We start from the raw sequence: 16616 nt of genomic DNA, 5'->3' as shown, positions 1-16616 counted from the left end.
ATGATAATTCTGAACTACTGTATGAGTGCAGCATTTGACTCTGCAAGCTACTGTTATAAACAGACATAGCTAATGTTAGCTTGCTAGCTAGCTATCCTCAGTTATATCAGAGAACAAACTCCTGTTCAGTCTTCTGCAAGAGTCTCCTCATGATGAGGACCAAAAGAGAGCAAAATAAAATAAATACATGAAAGTTTGCTGATCTTATGGCAGACTGTTGTACATACATTTATTTTTTTAATTATTTTGAATTATGACAACAATTACAACACAATACATAAACATAGCAACAAAAACATTAATTTGGGGAAACAAACACGTTTTAATTAATAAGGTTCTTTTTTTATTTCCCCTGTTTGAGTAAAAAAATCTATAACAGTATAAATAATAGCAAATAGTTACTTAAATAGTTAAAATGAATTGTTTCCTAGAGTTAGGTTTACTTAATTTTCTTTTATTTAAGTTGGTAAAACTGAAACTTTTTTCAAAATACATTTTTGTATATTTTTGAAAAATGTGTAATGAATTACTGTAAAATATTTACTATGATAATGCATTTAAAAAACTAACAAAAGTCAATTTAAGCAATTATTTAATGTACATTTGATGTATAATAATATCCTGTTCATGAGTTTATTCTGCTGTGTGAGTTTATTTCACAAATTTTGAGAGTCAAAAACTAGCAGAGTTCCTGATTTGATGGAATGTAAATTATTGAGTTTAAGCAGTTTATCTACCTTCAGTATAACAAAACTGTGTCAGTGTTTTTGTACAGTGCAGCTGGATTTCCTGTCACTGTGGGCACCAGAGCACAGTAGTATAGAGCAGAGTCTGATACAGCAGCAGAGGAGATGATCAGATCCACTTGTTTAGTTTTATCATCAACTTCAGCAGACAGATGTGGTGGCATAGGGTCAGTTTTATCTCCACTTGGGAAAATGTAAAAAAGGAACTCAGGTTTAGATTTTGGATGTTGTTTGTACCATTGCAGGTTATTTACTGTACCACTGAAGTCTTTGTAGCTGCAGGACAGAGTAACATCATCACCTTCATCTACAACTTTATGAGGGAAACGTGGCTTTATTGGATCTGCCATGGAGTCACCTGTCATAGAGAAGAGAACATAATAATTTTTATTTTTCAGTTATTTAACTCATATTATACTTTTTCTTAACATCACACAGGCTAATTAATCATTAATGTAACACTTCCTTTCTGAGATGGTCAATGATAACTTACCTAATGAAAGCCACAGACACATGAATATAACAGTGAACATGATGAATGGTGTTAGTAAAATGACAATATTCTGAGGTCTTTCTGTACTTTATTATATTAACATTTCAGAGGTTCATGAAGCTCCACCCCTCAGCATCATATGACAGTGTCACCAGTTTTACTGACAGATTCTTTACTGCATCCTGACATTACATTCAGTCTCACATGTGGAACAAGACATTTATCATTCATCTAATAATTAAGGTTTTACATATTATACCAGGGGTCTCTAACTCCATTTTGGACTCTTAGTCAAATATCAAGTGGTTTAGACAATCAATAATTCAATTAACCAATTAATTACTTTTTGTGTATTTATGTCACTAACAACATTACACTTAAATGTGTTCATTTATCAGCTTTTATCTGAAAGCTTTATCTTTAATGTAAAAATAAATTAATTAGGCAAAAAATGAAAAAATGTACAAAATCTACAATGTTGAGTTTGTTGAACATTTCCTGATAGAGACATGGTTACAGAGTGACAGCAGCACATGTTTATTAGTGGCTGGGTTTATTGTTTTATTCTGCCTCCTTGTGGAACAACAGAAACTGGCGCTGTTTTCTGAATATTTTCATTCAATTACTTTCAATAGATGATTTTAATGTAGAACAAAGTTAATTTCTAAATTTATTCAGTAGGACAGATTAGCCAGGATACCACTGGATAAATGGATAAATGGTAATTGCTAAATTTTGTATAGCTAATATTCATTTATTACATTCTGACTATTTAAAATCAACTTCAATTACTTCATAAAACCTTATAAAAGTATGCATGTAACATGTACAGTTCTTTTTGTTATTGATCTAGACATCACTCTGCTTCAGTAAAGAAATTAAATTCCCTAATGTCTTGTCTTTTGTTGTGTATGGAACACGGGAGCCTGTGTTAGCTACACACACCATTTTATTCTTTTTTAATTTTTTTATTTTGTGTATTATATCACTTTATGGATTTGTTATCTTTTCTTTCTCTTTTTTGTGTTATTTTGTTTAGCTTTTAGGAGGTTTTGTTTTCCTTTTGCTCTCTGGATCTTCATAAAGCTTCGTGAAGCTCCACCCTGCAGTATCACATGACAGGGCTGATCATTATCACAGCCCAACAAACTCTATTATCTTTCTGTGTCTATATATATATATCAATGGCCTTCTCTACTTTAGATGATCAGATCCACTTTCAGACTTATATTCTGCCTTTTCTAAACTTCAGCATAATATATTTGAAATAAATATTCAAAACTCACCTAGTGAAAGCCACAGAAACATAAATATTACAGTAAACTTGATGAATGGTTTTAGCTGAATGAAATATTCTGAGGTTTTTCTGCACAATAATATGTTAACATCATAAAGGTTCATGAAGCTCCACCCCACAGCATCACATGACAGTGTCAAGAGTGTGTGGCTTTACATTCAGGAGTGAGGTGGACTGGAAGGCTCTAACAACACAAGGTTAGAGATAGTTATATATGAAAAATGTACATATGACATGATTAGTACAACTGCACTAGAGGTATAATCAGAAAGAAATCTAAAATTAGATGAGTATTTATTCTTCTGACAGTTTAGTCTAAAGTGGACAGTTGTTTTATATGAACTGGTATATCTGAAATTAGCTTAGCTACTGAGATGAACCATGGCAGGGGTTAAGATAATATTTGTGCAGTATGTATGATAGAAAAACAATTAGAGCCTATATTACAGAGGGTTTATTGTGAAAAATATGTGAAAAGAATGTGAGAATGTTTATATGGTGCTCTAGTATTTGGCTCTCTATAAGATAACTGAGTTCACCATCTTTTCATTAAGGAGAAAAACCTGATGATGCAAATAAATGGTCACAGACAAAAAGATATGAAACTTTGCATTTCATATATTTGTAAAGGATTTTTATTTGTAATACTGTAATACATTATATGTCTGTTTTTGCCTCTTCAAGTCAGGGTGGTGGGCTTGCTGTTGTTCACTGCAACAAACTTAAAATATTTAGTGCTGCCTTCCACAATATAACCTCATTTGAGTATCTGACATTGAAAGTGGTTGGTCCAACACCTCTCCTTATAATTCTAATTCATTGACCAACTAAGTGAACTACTTACTCTTGCTTGCACAAGATCTTTACCAGTAATACAACTTGATGACTTCAGTATCCATGTAGACACTGATTCTGCTAAAACTGAGGAACTTATGTCAATACTGGAAAACTTTAACCTTATGCAACATGTAAACTTACCCACCCACTCTCATGATCACACACTTGACCTGATCTGTTCCCCTGGGCTGAACTGCGTATCTCTGACATGGTCAAGTGATTGACCCAATATCTTTCTCTTTATCTATTTATGATTTTTCTATTGTTTCTTTATCTATTTATGCTTTTTCTATTCTTGGCTCTGCTAGATTTTCCCACACCTCTGAGATTCTGTCCATCTATAACCTTGCCATTTCTCAAGCTTTAGAAGAACATGTTTCTACCAAGATAAGCCTGGTTCCCTCTTCCTGCACCTCTCACTGGTTCACTCTTGAGCTTCAGAAAATGTAAGTGATTGGATGAACTCTTGAGATTCTATATAGGAAAACTGGCCTAGCTGTACACTCCATAGCTTACACTGAGCACCTGCTTAGATACAGAACTGCTCTAAACAGCACCTGGACATCTTATTTCTCCACTAATATCAATAATACCATCTGTAAACCCTAAGCACCTTTTGCCCCGTTGCACAAACTCACCCAGCCATCGTCACATAATATCTCTGATATCAATGCTCTCTGTCATCACATAACATGTCTGCTTAATGCAAATAATGCATTTATGTTAAGCTGCATACCTGGCAACCAGACAAGCAAAACATGATTTACTGTGCTTAAATGTGATTGGTAGGAATCCCATCCATGGTGGATTCTTGTCTCATGGCCAGTATTCCTGGGATAGACTCCGGATCTACAGCAAACTTGATCTTAACAAAGAGGTTACTGAATGAGTGTACTTATAATTTATATTTACCTGAAATATTCTTGAAATGGTGCCATTTTATCAAATCAAAGTACATTCAAAAGACTGTACACTTAACCTACATACTACTTATAATACTTTTCCCAGTATTTTAATCTGAACCAAATCAGTGATGGTCATATTTGTGTGTATTATCACTTGTTATGCAGAAATTAATTACAGCTATAACAAACAATAGTTAAATAGGTTAAACATATACACGTTACTGAACCTGAAAAGTGTAAAGTGTCTGGTAGAAGGGTGGGAGGCAACATCCACAAGATTGTTGGCTTTATACTTGTATATTTAATATACAAGTATATTATTATATAGTATATATATATATATATATATATATATATATATATATATATATATATATATATATATATATATATATATATATATATATAGTATATTTAATGGTGGATAGATAGACTCTGATGATCTTTCTAGTGGTTTTTATTATCTTCCTTAGAGTCTTCTGCTCTGACACTGAGTGGAATTTCATATTAAACAGCAGTTTAGTTGCACATGATGCTCTCAATATTTCCCTGAATGTAGTGGTGAGGATGGGAGAGAGGTATTTGCTCTCCTGTCTGTACAGGAAATTGAAACACATCTGGGATGATCTGGCCCAGATAAGATCTTATGTGATGCACCATAAAAACTATCATTTCATATCGTTTCATTTCATTTCATTTCATTTCATTTCATTTCATTTCATCACTTTGGATCTTCCTGAAATGAACAATCATGTATTTTTAATCCATAGTTTGTTGCTTTCACATGTCTATAAGCCTCTTTCTTCTTCTCTCTAGATATAGACTCATCATTTGGCTGATGATATCCAACACTATATTATCATCAACAAGCCTGAAGATGTTACTTAACCTAAGATGTAAGTCATCACAGTGATCACAGTATCTGAAGAAATACCCAAGAAGATTGAATACCAAAACAAGTTAAAGCTACTCTTAAAAGTTATATTAATAATCCCTCTCTAAACAAAATATTATACCATTAATGGATGCCAAAGATTTACCTAATTTCTACTTTTCAGGGACTGTGGAGCTGTCAGACCAGACATCATGACTATACAATGGCTCGCTGTATCCCCATGGGCTTCCTCAGGCTTTTCTGTTTTTCTTACATTTCTTCCTTATTCCCAGTTTTCCCAAGAAAGATTATAGATCTCTGACAAGGAAAAATTGGTTACTGAAGCAAAACAATGAATTTCCTGTCTCCTAATAATCCAACATTAGTCAAATTGTAATATATATATGAACTCATTACAAAGAATTTGCCCAAAATAGCATGTAAGTTGCTCAAAATCATCAGTAGAACTGCTTTCAATATAACAAAACTGTGTGAAGGTTTTTGTACAGTGCAGCTGGATTTCCTGTCACTGTGGGCGCCAGAGCACAGTAGTATAGAGCAGAGTCTGATACAGCAGCAGAGGAGATGATCAGATCCACTTGTTCATCATCAACATTAACAGACATTCTTGGGGGAGGTTCAGACTTATGAGTTCCACTTTGAACAATATAAAGAAGGAACTCAGGTTTAGATTTTGGATATTGCCTGTACCACTGCAGGTAGTTTCCTTTAGTGCTTGCTTCGTATTTGCAGGACAGAGTAACATTGTCACCTTCATCTACAGGTTTATGAGTGAGAAGTGGCTTTACTGAATCTGCCATGGAGTCACCTGTCATAGAGAAGAGAACATAATGTTTTTAACCTTTAAATAATCAACAGGAAATACTTAAGTCAGACCCACACTCTGCATTTTCACACTGCATCACCACACAGACTAATATTTAATATAATATAGTTAATATTTCTGTAATAAGAAAAAGTCAATGTTAACTCACCTAGTGAAAGGCACAGATACATGAATATAACAGTGAACATGATGACTGGTCTTAGCTCAGTGAAAATAGTGGAGATCTTTCTGTAATCTAATATGTTAACACCATAAAGCTTCAAAATTGCTCCACCCCACAGCATCACATGACAGTGTCACCAATGTTGTTGTCAGATTGTTGATTCTTACTGAAACATCCTGGCTTTACATTCAGCCTCATATGGGAAACCTGTCCAGAGCACATTTAAGACACATACTGAAAGCAGGAAGACAATGTATTTATGTAAAAATGACCATTTTAATCTAGTAAAAATCTTATCTGATAATTTCATTGTGTAATATTTAAATTATATATGTTAGTGATATCTCTAAATTAGAGAAAGTTTGTGTAAACACCAGCAGGTAGATTAATGTTAGAAACACTAAGTGGAAGAGAATATGATTTATTTAAGAATGAGGAAGAAATGAGTATTTTCCCTTGGTAATTAAGGTTGAATTAATCCCTTATGTCTCAGCTCTAACAGTTAAATCTGAAAAATAAAACTTTCCTGTACTCACAGTAGCATCAGAAGAAGAGAAAGAAGAATAAAGGCACATTCACATATAAGTTTCTAGTTTTTAATGTTTCTGACACAGCAGGTGCCAAAGAAATGACATTAGATGAGTATTTATTCTTATGACAGTTTAGTGTTAAGTGGACAGTTGTGTTGTTTAATCAGAATGATATCTCTGAAATTAGCTTAGGCACTAAGAGTAACCAGGGCAGGGGTTAGGATATTATATCAGCAGTATGTATGATAGAAGAACAAGTATACTCTATGTCTCAGAGAATGTGAGCAGGTTGTGTGGTGCTCTGGTTCTTGACCAACATTAAGATAAGTGACTGCGCCATCTTGTGTTCACTGAAGAGAAAAACCTTAACACCAAAAAAAATTGTTTTTGAACTAACCAAATATGTGCAGAAATATAACTGAAAAAAAAAAATTGTTTCTCTCTCTCTCTCTCTCTTTCACACACACACACACACACACACACACACAGTCATTTGCTCACCCATTCACACCTAGGGGCAATTTAACATTATCAATCAATCTACTTAGACTAGCTTTATTTAGATATTACTTCAAACTTGTTGCAAAATATACACTAATAATATTAAAAATTAGATGATTTTTCAGTAAGTGGCAATATACAGTATCTCACAAAAGTGAGTACACCCCTCACATTTTTGTAAATATATGGCAACCTGTAGCTCTGGTGAACTCCATGCCCAAGAGGGTTAAGGCAATGCTGGAAAATAATGGTGGCCACACAAAATATTGACACTTTGGGCCCAATTTGGACATTTCCACTTAGGGGTGTATTCACTTTTGTTGCCAACGGTTTAGACATTAATGGCTGTGTGTTGAGTTATTTTGAGGGGACAGCAAATTTACACTGTTATACAGGCTGTACACTCACTACTTTACATTGGAGCAGAATGTCGTTTCTTCAGTGTTGTCACATGAAAAGATATAATAAAATATTTACAAAACTGTGAGGGGTGTACTCACTTTTGTGAGATACTGTATGTCCATGTGTCCATACAGCCCTAAAACATCAGGCATGTGTGGCTTGGGGTGCAGTCAGAATTCTAATTCATCCCAAAGTGTTGAGTGGGTTTGAGTTCAGGGCTGTGTGCAGGTAACTCATTTTATTCCACACCAAACTTGTAATAAACATCTTCATTGAGCTGGAACATGTTTTTGTAAGAATATAAAAACATCCTATACAATTGTGCAGCAGTTTGGAGAATGCCCACATACTGGTGTGATGGTTAGGTGTCCACAAATATAGCCATATTGTACATATTCAGGACTTTGTTAGAATTAGTATTGTTGTAATAATGTTGTAATAATTGGCTGTGCATGTCAATAAAGAAACATATGTAAAAATATGTTAATATAAATACTGAACCCTTCTCAATATCTCAGTACCTCAGGTTATGGACTCTCCTTTCATACATATGCATACTTGTACCCTTTTTTAAAGGGCTACTGCAATATAAGCAGAACATTCATAAAGCTGCAACAAAATGTTCCCAGTTATATATTTGCTTGAAATCTAATTTGTGCAAAGCCAATATTAAGTTATAACTTGTACTCAATTCATAGACAGATTAAAGTGAACAGTAGAATTGCACATTTTATTAGGTAGAATGTGTGTGTGTGTTCAGTTATTGTTTGCAGTCCGAATGGCCCAGGGGAAGAAGCTGTTTGTAAGTCTGGTGGTGTGAGACTTTGTTGACCTGAAGTGCCACCCAGATGGCAACAGGTCAAACAAGTGATGAGCAGGATGTGAGGAGTCTCCTGTGATGGCCTTGATTTTGCTGAGGCAGCAGGACCTGGACATGTCATCCAAGGAGGGCAGAGGGCAGCCGATGATTTTTTGACCTGTTTTTCACCCTCTGCACAGTTTGTCTGTCCTCATCTGTGCAGCCTGTGTATCACACACCCAGACAGTATGTCAGTGTGCTCTCCACAGAGGGCTATAAGTGCGGCGCCCTTGGGTAGCGTGGCCGAGTGGTCTAAGGTGCTACTTTTAGGCTCCAGTCTCTTCGGAGGTGTGGGTTCAAATCTCACTGCTGCCAGCTGAGTCTTTTCAAGGCAGTGGTTGTGGGCTCTGGCTCCACAAAGGCTTTACAGGGGTTGTGGCTCCTGTGCCTTCTGCAAATGTGCTTAAGAGTTGCTGTTAGCTGGCTGCCTGGCTGCAAAAAAAAAAAAAGCTCACGCGGTACCGGAGCCCCCAGACCCAGGTGCTGAAATAGCTCCCAGGTTTCTGCAACTGGTGTCAATGCTGGCTGCTCCATTTCACACCTTGCTTTTTCAAACAGCAAGTCCAAACAACCACAGAACGGTACGCAAAACACGGTTTCCGCGTGTGAGCCTCATCAGTCGTGCCTTTACCATGGTTACGAGCTACCAACAAAACAACAATTCAACCAAGAATAAAAAATCGACATAAGAAGTGGTGGCCAAGAGGTTTGGGCAATGGAGTGCAAGTGCCAGGTGCACTGAGGTGTAAGGTCATGTGGGTGACCTAGGATGCCAAGAGGTTAAGGAAACAGACTGCTAATGCATGTGGGATGGGCTCCAGTTGCTTTGGGAACAGGCTTGTTTAAACGCGTTGAGTTATGGCGCTCCTCTACGGAATTGTTGCGGTCTCTGTGGACATTTGGTCATGGGTGCCACACCTGCGCCTGACGAGGTGGCCGAGAGGTAAAGGCGATGGACTGCTAATCCATTGTGCTGTGCACGCGTGGGTTCGAATCCCATCCTCGTCGCTTGTGTGCCCTTTAACCTCCTCTTTACCACAACTCTTGCATGCGGAATGCTTCGGAGTGCTAGAGGGGAGCGAGAAAAGCTAACCCTGGGTCTAGGTGTTTCGCAACCATGGGCTGTATTTCCATGTTGGTTGGACACAGATGCTGTAAGGCTGACGGGTCGCCACTGGAGATCCATGCAGATCAATGCAGTGCACAGTCCCGAAGACAGAGGCCCGGATCGTGCACCTTTATATATCTCATCAAAACCAGATGAAATTTCTAATTGGTCTAGATTAACTGAGTATGTTAAAGATATTAGAGATTGGATGGCCGATAATTTCCTATTATTAAACTCTGACAAAACGGAGATATTACTTATTGGCCCAAAAACTAGTACACAGAAGCTCTCACAATTCAGCTTGCACCTAGAAGGATGCACTGTTACTACTAGCTCAACAGTGAAAGACCTGGGTGTAATATTAGACAGCAACTTATCCTTTGAAAACCATATTTACAATATCACAAAAACAGCCTTCTTCCATCTTAGAAATATTGCCAAGCTTAGGAACATTTTATCTGTATCTGATGCAGAAAAGCTAGTTCATGACCTCCAAACTGGACTATTGTAATGCATTACTAGGTGGTTGTCCTGCATCTTCAATAAACAAGCTACAGTTAGTCCAGAATGCAGCCGCCAGAGTTCTTAACAGATCAAGAAAATATGATCATATAACCCCAATATTATCATCCCTGCACTGGCTACCTGTTAAGTTTAGAATTGACTATAAACTAGCTCTACTCACATACAAGGCTCTAAATGGTTTAGCTCCCACCTATCTATCCAGTCTTCTAACACATTACAATCCACCACGCTCTTTAAGATCACAAAATTCTGGACTTCTAGTAGTTCCCAGAATATCAAAGTCCACAAAAGGAGGTAGAGTGTTTTCGTATTTAGCTCCAAAACTCTGGAATAGTCTTCCTGACTGTGTTCGGGGCTCAGACACAGTCTCCCAGTTTAAATGTAGACTAAAGACTTATCTCTTTAGCCAGGCATACATCTAACACTTCCCATAACCTTGCACTCCAGTACATCTGATTAAATGCACATTCAGCTAGTACTGCTAATATTATGAACAGCAGCTACGCTAATGCTGTTCCATTGTTTCCTTTCTTCTACCCATCCCGAGGCATACAGAGACTGTGCCGGCTCCAGTGGCATCCGGAGATGGACCAGGTCCAGCCGGGTTCTGCTTGTGAGGATTGGGATATTCAAGCAGCGCCATGGACAACAACCTCCTTATTGATTCACATAACACTATACACATGCTGTATCTGCATCACACAATTGTCACCCAAATGAGGATGGGTTCCCTTTTGAGTCTGGTTCCTCTCAAGGTTTCTTCCTCATACCATCTAAGGGAGTTTTTCCTTGCCACAGTCGCCTCAGTCACCTCAGGCTTGCTCACTTGGGATAACATCTAGGACTGTTTGTCTGTTTGTCTGTTCATATGTTTGTTGTTTTCTTATGTGGTTTCTCATGTAAAGCTGCTTTGAGACAATGCTCTTTGTTAAAAGCGCTATACAAATAAAATTGAATTGAATTGAATTGATTGCAACAGACTGGGATGCAAGTTCATATCAGCAAACCTTGTCAACAAGAGCCTAAGCCTTTCAAACCTTTCCTGGGTTTGGATCTTGAATCACGTCTGGTAATGGAAGCATGCGTGGTACAACCATTGCGACCGCCTGCCAGAGTGCCTCTCTTTCCCGACCTGGCAGGCCTCCCTTGACCACAGCCCCACAACCCTCCAAGTGCATGGGTAGCATCGCCAAAAAAAACCATGGTTATTAATTAATGTAATTAATTAAGTGATTAAATATGATTGTGATAGTTAAAACTATTGATAAACTGATGAAAATGAATGACCTGTAACTAGAGTGAGAATCAGTGGTATGTATCTCACTATGTACAGTAAGTTGTATAGTTGATCCATTTCTGAACACAGCTCTGTGAGGATTCTGTATAATAGTGCTGTATGTGCTGAACTTTACACGTCTCTAGAAGGCCACACCCAGGAAGTGATGCTGTTTTAGTGTTATTTTGTACAGATCACTTCACACAGTGTCAGTGACAGAAATCTAGAGTCATTATGGCTGGTTTTGTATTTCAAGATTCATCATCTATACAATACTATAAGCCTTTATCTGTTTGTGTGGTTTTTAAATTATTTGTACATTTATAAATAATTATGATAATTTGCTGTGGAAAATCATAGGAAACTGATCCAGATTTAAACAAAATCTCTCATAAGTAAATTTGCTGTGTCTATAACCAAAAGGTAATTAAATTCAGTTCAATTCAATTCAGTTCACTTCACTTTTATTTGTACAGCACTTTTAACAATGGACATTGTCTCAAAGCAGCTTTACAGAAATACAGAAATTCAGAATAGAAATTACAAAGTTGAAAATTAACTTTACCCCTAATGAGCAACTCTGAGGCAACAGCGGCAAGAAAAAACTCTGTGAGACGATATGAGGAAGACTCAAATGTGAACCCATCCTCATCTGGGTGATACCAGCGAGTGTGATTATGAATTAATTACCTTCTAATTGTATATTATCAAACATTAAAAGCAGCCGAGGAGATGATCAGATCCACTTGTTTAGTTTTATCATCAACTTTAGCAGACAGACGTGGTGGCATAGGGATTTACCTCCACATGGAGTGATGAAAAAAAGGAACTCAGGTTTAGATTTTGGATGTTGTTTGTACCGTTGTAGGCTGTTTACTGAACCACTGTCTTTGTTGCTGCAGGACAGAGTAACATCATCACCTTCATCTACAACTTGACACATGAATATAACAGTGATCATGATGAATGGTGTTAGTAAAATGACAATATTCTGAGGTCTTTCTGTACTCTATTATATTAATATTTCAGAGGTTCATGTCTCCACAAAGTGGGACATTCTCCATCCCGCTCCCTGTATTCCAGAGATAGGCTCCAGGTTCGAGCTTTAATTTTCAGAAGTAATTACAATGGGATTTGAACCTCCTTGGACCTCTGGAGAAACAAGCTTCCAAGCGAAAACCAAGCCGGCAGTGCAAGTTTCCATTAGTTTTGTCCCAACCACTCTATTCCATGTAAAACCAGGGCTCGTCCGGGATTTGAACCCGGGACCTCTCGCACCCAAAGCGAGAATCATACCCTTAGACCAACGAGCCAGGTTGTCCCTGTTCCGCTTGATGTGCGCCAATGGAGGGTCACACTGTACTCTGTAACTGTATGACCTTCCTGTTCATATGGACTGGGGTCCGAGTAAAAGGAACTTGGTTACACAAAGTCAAGTTAACAATAAAGCGAGGCTCCTGTGGGATTCAAACCTTTTTGGAATCCAGATGCTAAGTGTGAACCAAGTAAGCAGCTCTTGCCATTGGGCCAAATATATCATTAATCTCGGTTGACATGAAGATCAAAATCAATTCTTGTAGAACAAGCTTGCTTTAGTGTCAGGTGGAGGTTTCAGTATAGGTCAAGTTTACAGGATTGTAGCTTCTTTGCTGGAAACTGTACTGTTGCTCCAGTATAGCTTGGTGAATATTATGAGGCTTCAAGTAGTTTCTGTGATATTTGCAGTAAGTTTAAAAATGATTCCAGTTGGTAATAAAATTGAATTAGCTGGTTGCTAAAGAAACTCAGGTGGCTGGTGGGGTATGGTTTGGTAAGAGTTCTTATTCTTAGTTATACATACTTTCAGGTATCCTGTAATTCTCAAAAATATATTAAAGACCCTGCAAAGACACACATGATGAACACATTAAATCTCATTCTCAGTAAAACAAACAAACAAACAAACAAATAAATAAAAATAAATCAAATCAGCTGCTTGTCAAAAGAGTTGTACAATATCCACATTTTTATTCCTAGAACAGAATCAAATTCCAGCATGTGATCTTTACACTGTCATTAAGTAAATAAACCATCAAACCTGCCACTATTGTTTATGAGAACTGCACTTAATACTGCAGAGGGAGTGAACATGTGGCTTCTTCAAACACACACCTAACTTTTCTATCTGTATTTGGATTCACTTAGAATGTTTTGTCTATTCAATTCAAATAAAGTATTCATATATGGTTATATACATACATTTCTATTGGATCAATAATCAGAATGCTGATGTTATGCATAGCTTCCAGTCTTTTCTTCTTATTGTGATTCTTTAACACTTTCATGTTTGAGGTCTCTGTAGGTTTTTGGACAGTGAAGTTGACTTTCCTGTCACTGTGGGCTGCAAGGCGCAGTAGTACAGTGCAGAGTCTGATACTGAAGCAGGCGAGATCTCCAAATCCACACGCTTCAGACTCTTATGAACTTTAGCAGACAAATGAGGATGAGGAGTATCACCTGTCTGATTCCCTCCCGATTCCGTCAACAGAACGAGGAATTCTGGTGCTGCATTGGAATATTGTCGATACCACTGTAGATTGTTCATAGAAACAGTGTATATATAATCACAGGAGAGTGTAACTGCTTGCTCCTCTTTACCATAGACAGCAGACGATGTTGGAGTAATGCTGTCCTGTGTGCTCTCACCTGAAGAGGACATTTATTTCAGAATACTATCATTTTATATTACACAGTATACATACAGTACGTGCTTACAATCTAAAACACTCACACATGGAAACATTTCTTTACTAGTTATAAAACATTTAAACATGATATATGGGGATAAATAAAATATAAGCTTACCTATGAACATGGTAAAAACAGAAACATACAGAAAACCATCATGTTTTAATTTCCTCTGTTCTTCTGAAAGTTTCCTTTTTATGTTATTGTAAATGTCAAGTTTCCTTCTACTCTGTCTTCAGTGAAGCATCTAAGCATTTCTTGTGTACAAAGCCTCAACTGTAGCTTCCCTCTGTTTTAACCAGTCAGAGTGCAGGATTTGCCGCATTATGTAAAATACACACACATGTTCTAAAAGAATTTAATGAGCAAAAGATTCATATATTTACTTCCTGTATTTCCTATTTCTATGAACTTAAACCTTTTCTAATCTACAAAATATATTGTTGCAATTACAAACAATTCTTATTGTGAAATTAAATTCTTCAGCAGATTTATAGTACACCCTTAAAGTCTAAACAAAACACCAGAGGTACTGTAGTGATTGATAGGATTTGAAAAAATTCCCCATAAAATTATAATAATATAAAACCCCTAACAAGGTGGTGTTTGAGAGCATGTGCACAAATACATAAGCATCTTGTATTAAGCTCAAGATTCTGCAGTAATTCAAGTGTTTCAGTCGGACTGCACTCCACACACCATGTATCTGTGCTGAAGCTTTGTTCAGGTTTAATGTTCATGGCTACTTTAACACTCCACATGGTTCTGTTGTGTCCAGGTCCAATCAGGTTCAGTTCTAGAGTATTTTCATGTCATGTACTGCCATCTGCAGGAGCTGAATTTAAATAGACATATACATTATTTACATCAAGAACCATCAATATATTTAAAACAAAAGTATTGCTCACCACGCTGGGAATAGTTCACAGTTTCAATTCACAGATTCATTTGGAATCATTACAGCATTTCAGCATATCAGAACACAAGAATAACCCGTCTTTTTCTTTTTTATCTGTATTTCTGACATTAACCTAGACAAAAACAAGTCCTCAGATTCAGCATCCTTAAAGAGACAAATTTGCTGGTGTGCTTGTGATTATTGTCCTTTAATATGACCCAGTTTCAGCACAACATAAGCTCATGGACAGTCTTACATTTGTCTCAAGAATATTCTAATATAAAGTGGAGATCATCAATGTCCAAATGATTAAAAGTTTTCTAGAGCCTGTGGCTGCAAAACAACCGAATCCTCACCCCTCCACCAACATGACACTTGGTATGAGGTGTTTGTTGTGATAAACTCTGTTTGACCTTCACCAAACATGAAACTATGAATAATGATTAACCATCAGTCCAAAAAAATATTGTTCCTGAATTTGTTAAGATGCTGCCATGTTTTTTTGGAGAGAAAGGGTTTCTTCCTCTCACCTCCTCCATGAAAGCCATATGTGGAGGCAGGACTGAGGTGGAGCACAGGTTTGTGAATGGAAGGTGGTGCAGGGAAGAGTAAGTGCTGTTTCCACAGGTCAGGGTCGTAACACTTAAGACCTGGGAAATGCAACTGTGAATGGATTTTTGCTGATCCATTTAAAATTTGGCAGACATTGTACATCCATTTAACTGAAAATACAAATGTTAATACACAATTTCCATTTTCATTTCATTTTCACTCAATCTTGATGAATTTCATTATGATCAATAAAAGGAAAGCAAATTTGACTAACACTTTCCTTATTCATCCATTTTAACTTCTTGTAACTATACAATGGAATTATGGTCTGGAGTGCTCACATTTTGTTCTGGATCTTAGTTCACATTTGGTAAAGTAACATACATTTATACACACAGGTATAATAAACACATGAAAGAATAAATAAATGTATGAATGGAAAAAAATTACAGGATATATAATTATAGGATATTGTTTGTACCAATAAAGCAGAATGTGCAATTCTGGTCCTAAAGTCCTGGGATTGTTGTGCAGACCTGTCAAGGGGAAAAAGAAGAGAGATATTTTAAAATGTGACAATTGAAATGTTACAAAATCAATTTATACTCATCTGTGGAGCGCTTGAGCAATGTAGGGACAAAATATGAACTGTAACAAAGTATGGAATGGGAACTTGTGCAATAAATTGTGTGTTTGTGTGTGTGTGTTGTGTTGGTGGGTACTGGGAAGGTGTAGAAGTAAGGGAAGGACATTGACAAGAGCCTCTCCAAAGTCTTCACCATCTTCTTCTCGACATGCTGCCTGAGGAGATGCCTAACCGTGCTGGCTAAAGCTGGCGGGTCGGTGTAGAGCTCCAGGGGCTGAGAGAACAGTACCACAAAAAGGCCTGTAAGCTGATCCTATCAACAAATTACACAAACACAAATCCAGTGTAATGTCACTGTCTTAGAGATACAATGCTGACCATTTGTGTAACGTGGCATCAGAAGATATTTGAACACTTACAATAAGCACTGTGAAGTAGATCTTTGCTCCAGGCTCCCGAACGTCTACATCCCACTTGATGAGCGCAAGCA

General features: G+C 37.0%; 2 non-coding genes across 2 annotated transcripts; one reads left to right on the top strand and one right to left on the bottom strand.

The window, feature by feature from the left end:
• Window positions 1-9380: 9380 nt before the first annotated feature.
• Window positions 9381-9462, top strand: trnas-gcu (transfer RNA serine (anticodon GCU)). The gene has a single exon. It is a non-coding gene; the product is annotated as a tRNA-Ser (tRNA).
• A 3142-nt stretch (window positions 9463-12604) lies between these two features.
• On the bottom strand, window positions 12605-12676 carry trnap-ugg (transfer RNA proline (anticodon UGG)). The gene has a single exon. It is a non-coding gene; the product is annotated as a tRNA-Pro (tRNA).
• Between the last annotated feature and the right edge of the window lie 3940 nt (window positions 12677-16616).

Source organism: Hemibagrus wyckioides, unplaced genomic scaffold (genome assembly GCF_019097595.1).
Source record: "Hemibagrus wyckioides isolate EC202008001 unplaced genomic scaffold, SWU_Hwy_1.0 Contig15, whole genome shotgun sequence".
Lineage (NCBI taxonomy): Eukaryota > Metazoa > Chordata > Actinopteri > Siluriformes > Bagridae > Hemibagrus > Hemibagrus wyckioides.
This window is presented reverse-complemented; position numbering and strand designations above follow the sequence as displayed.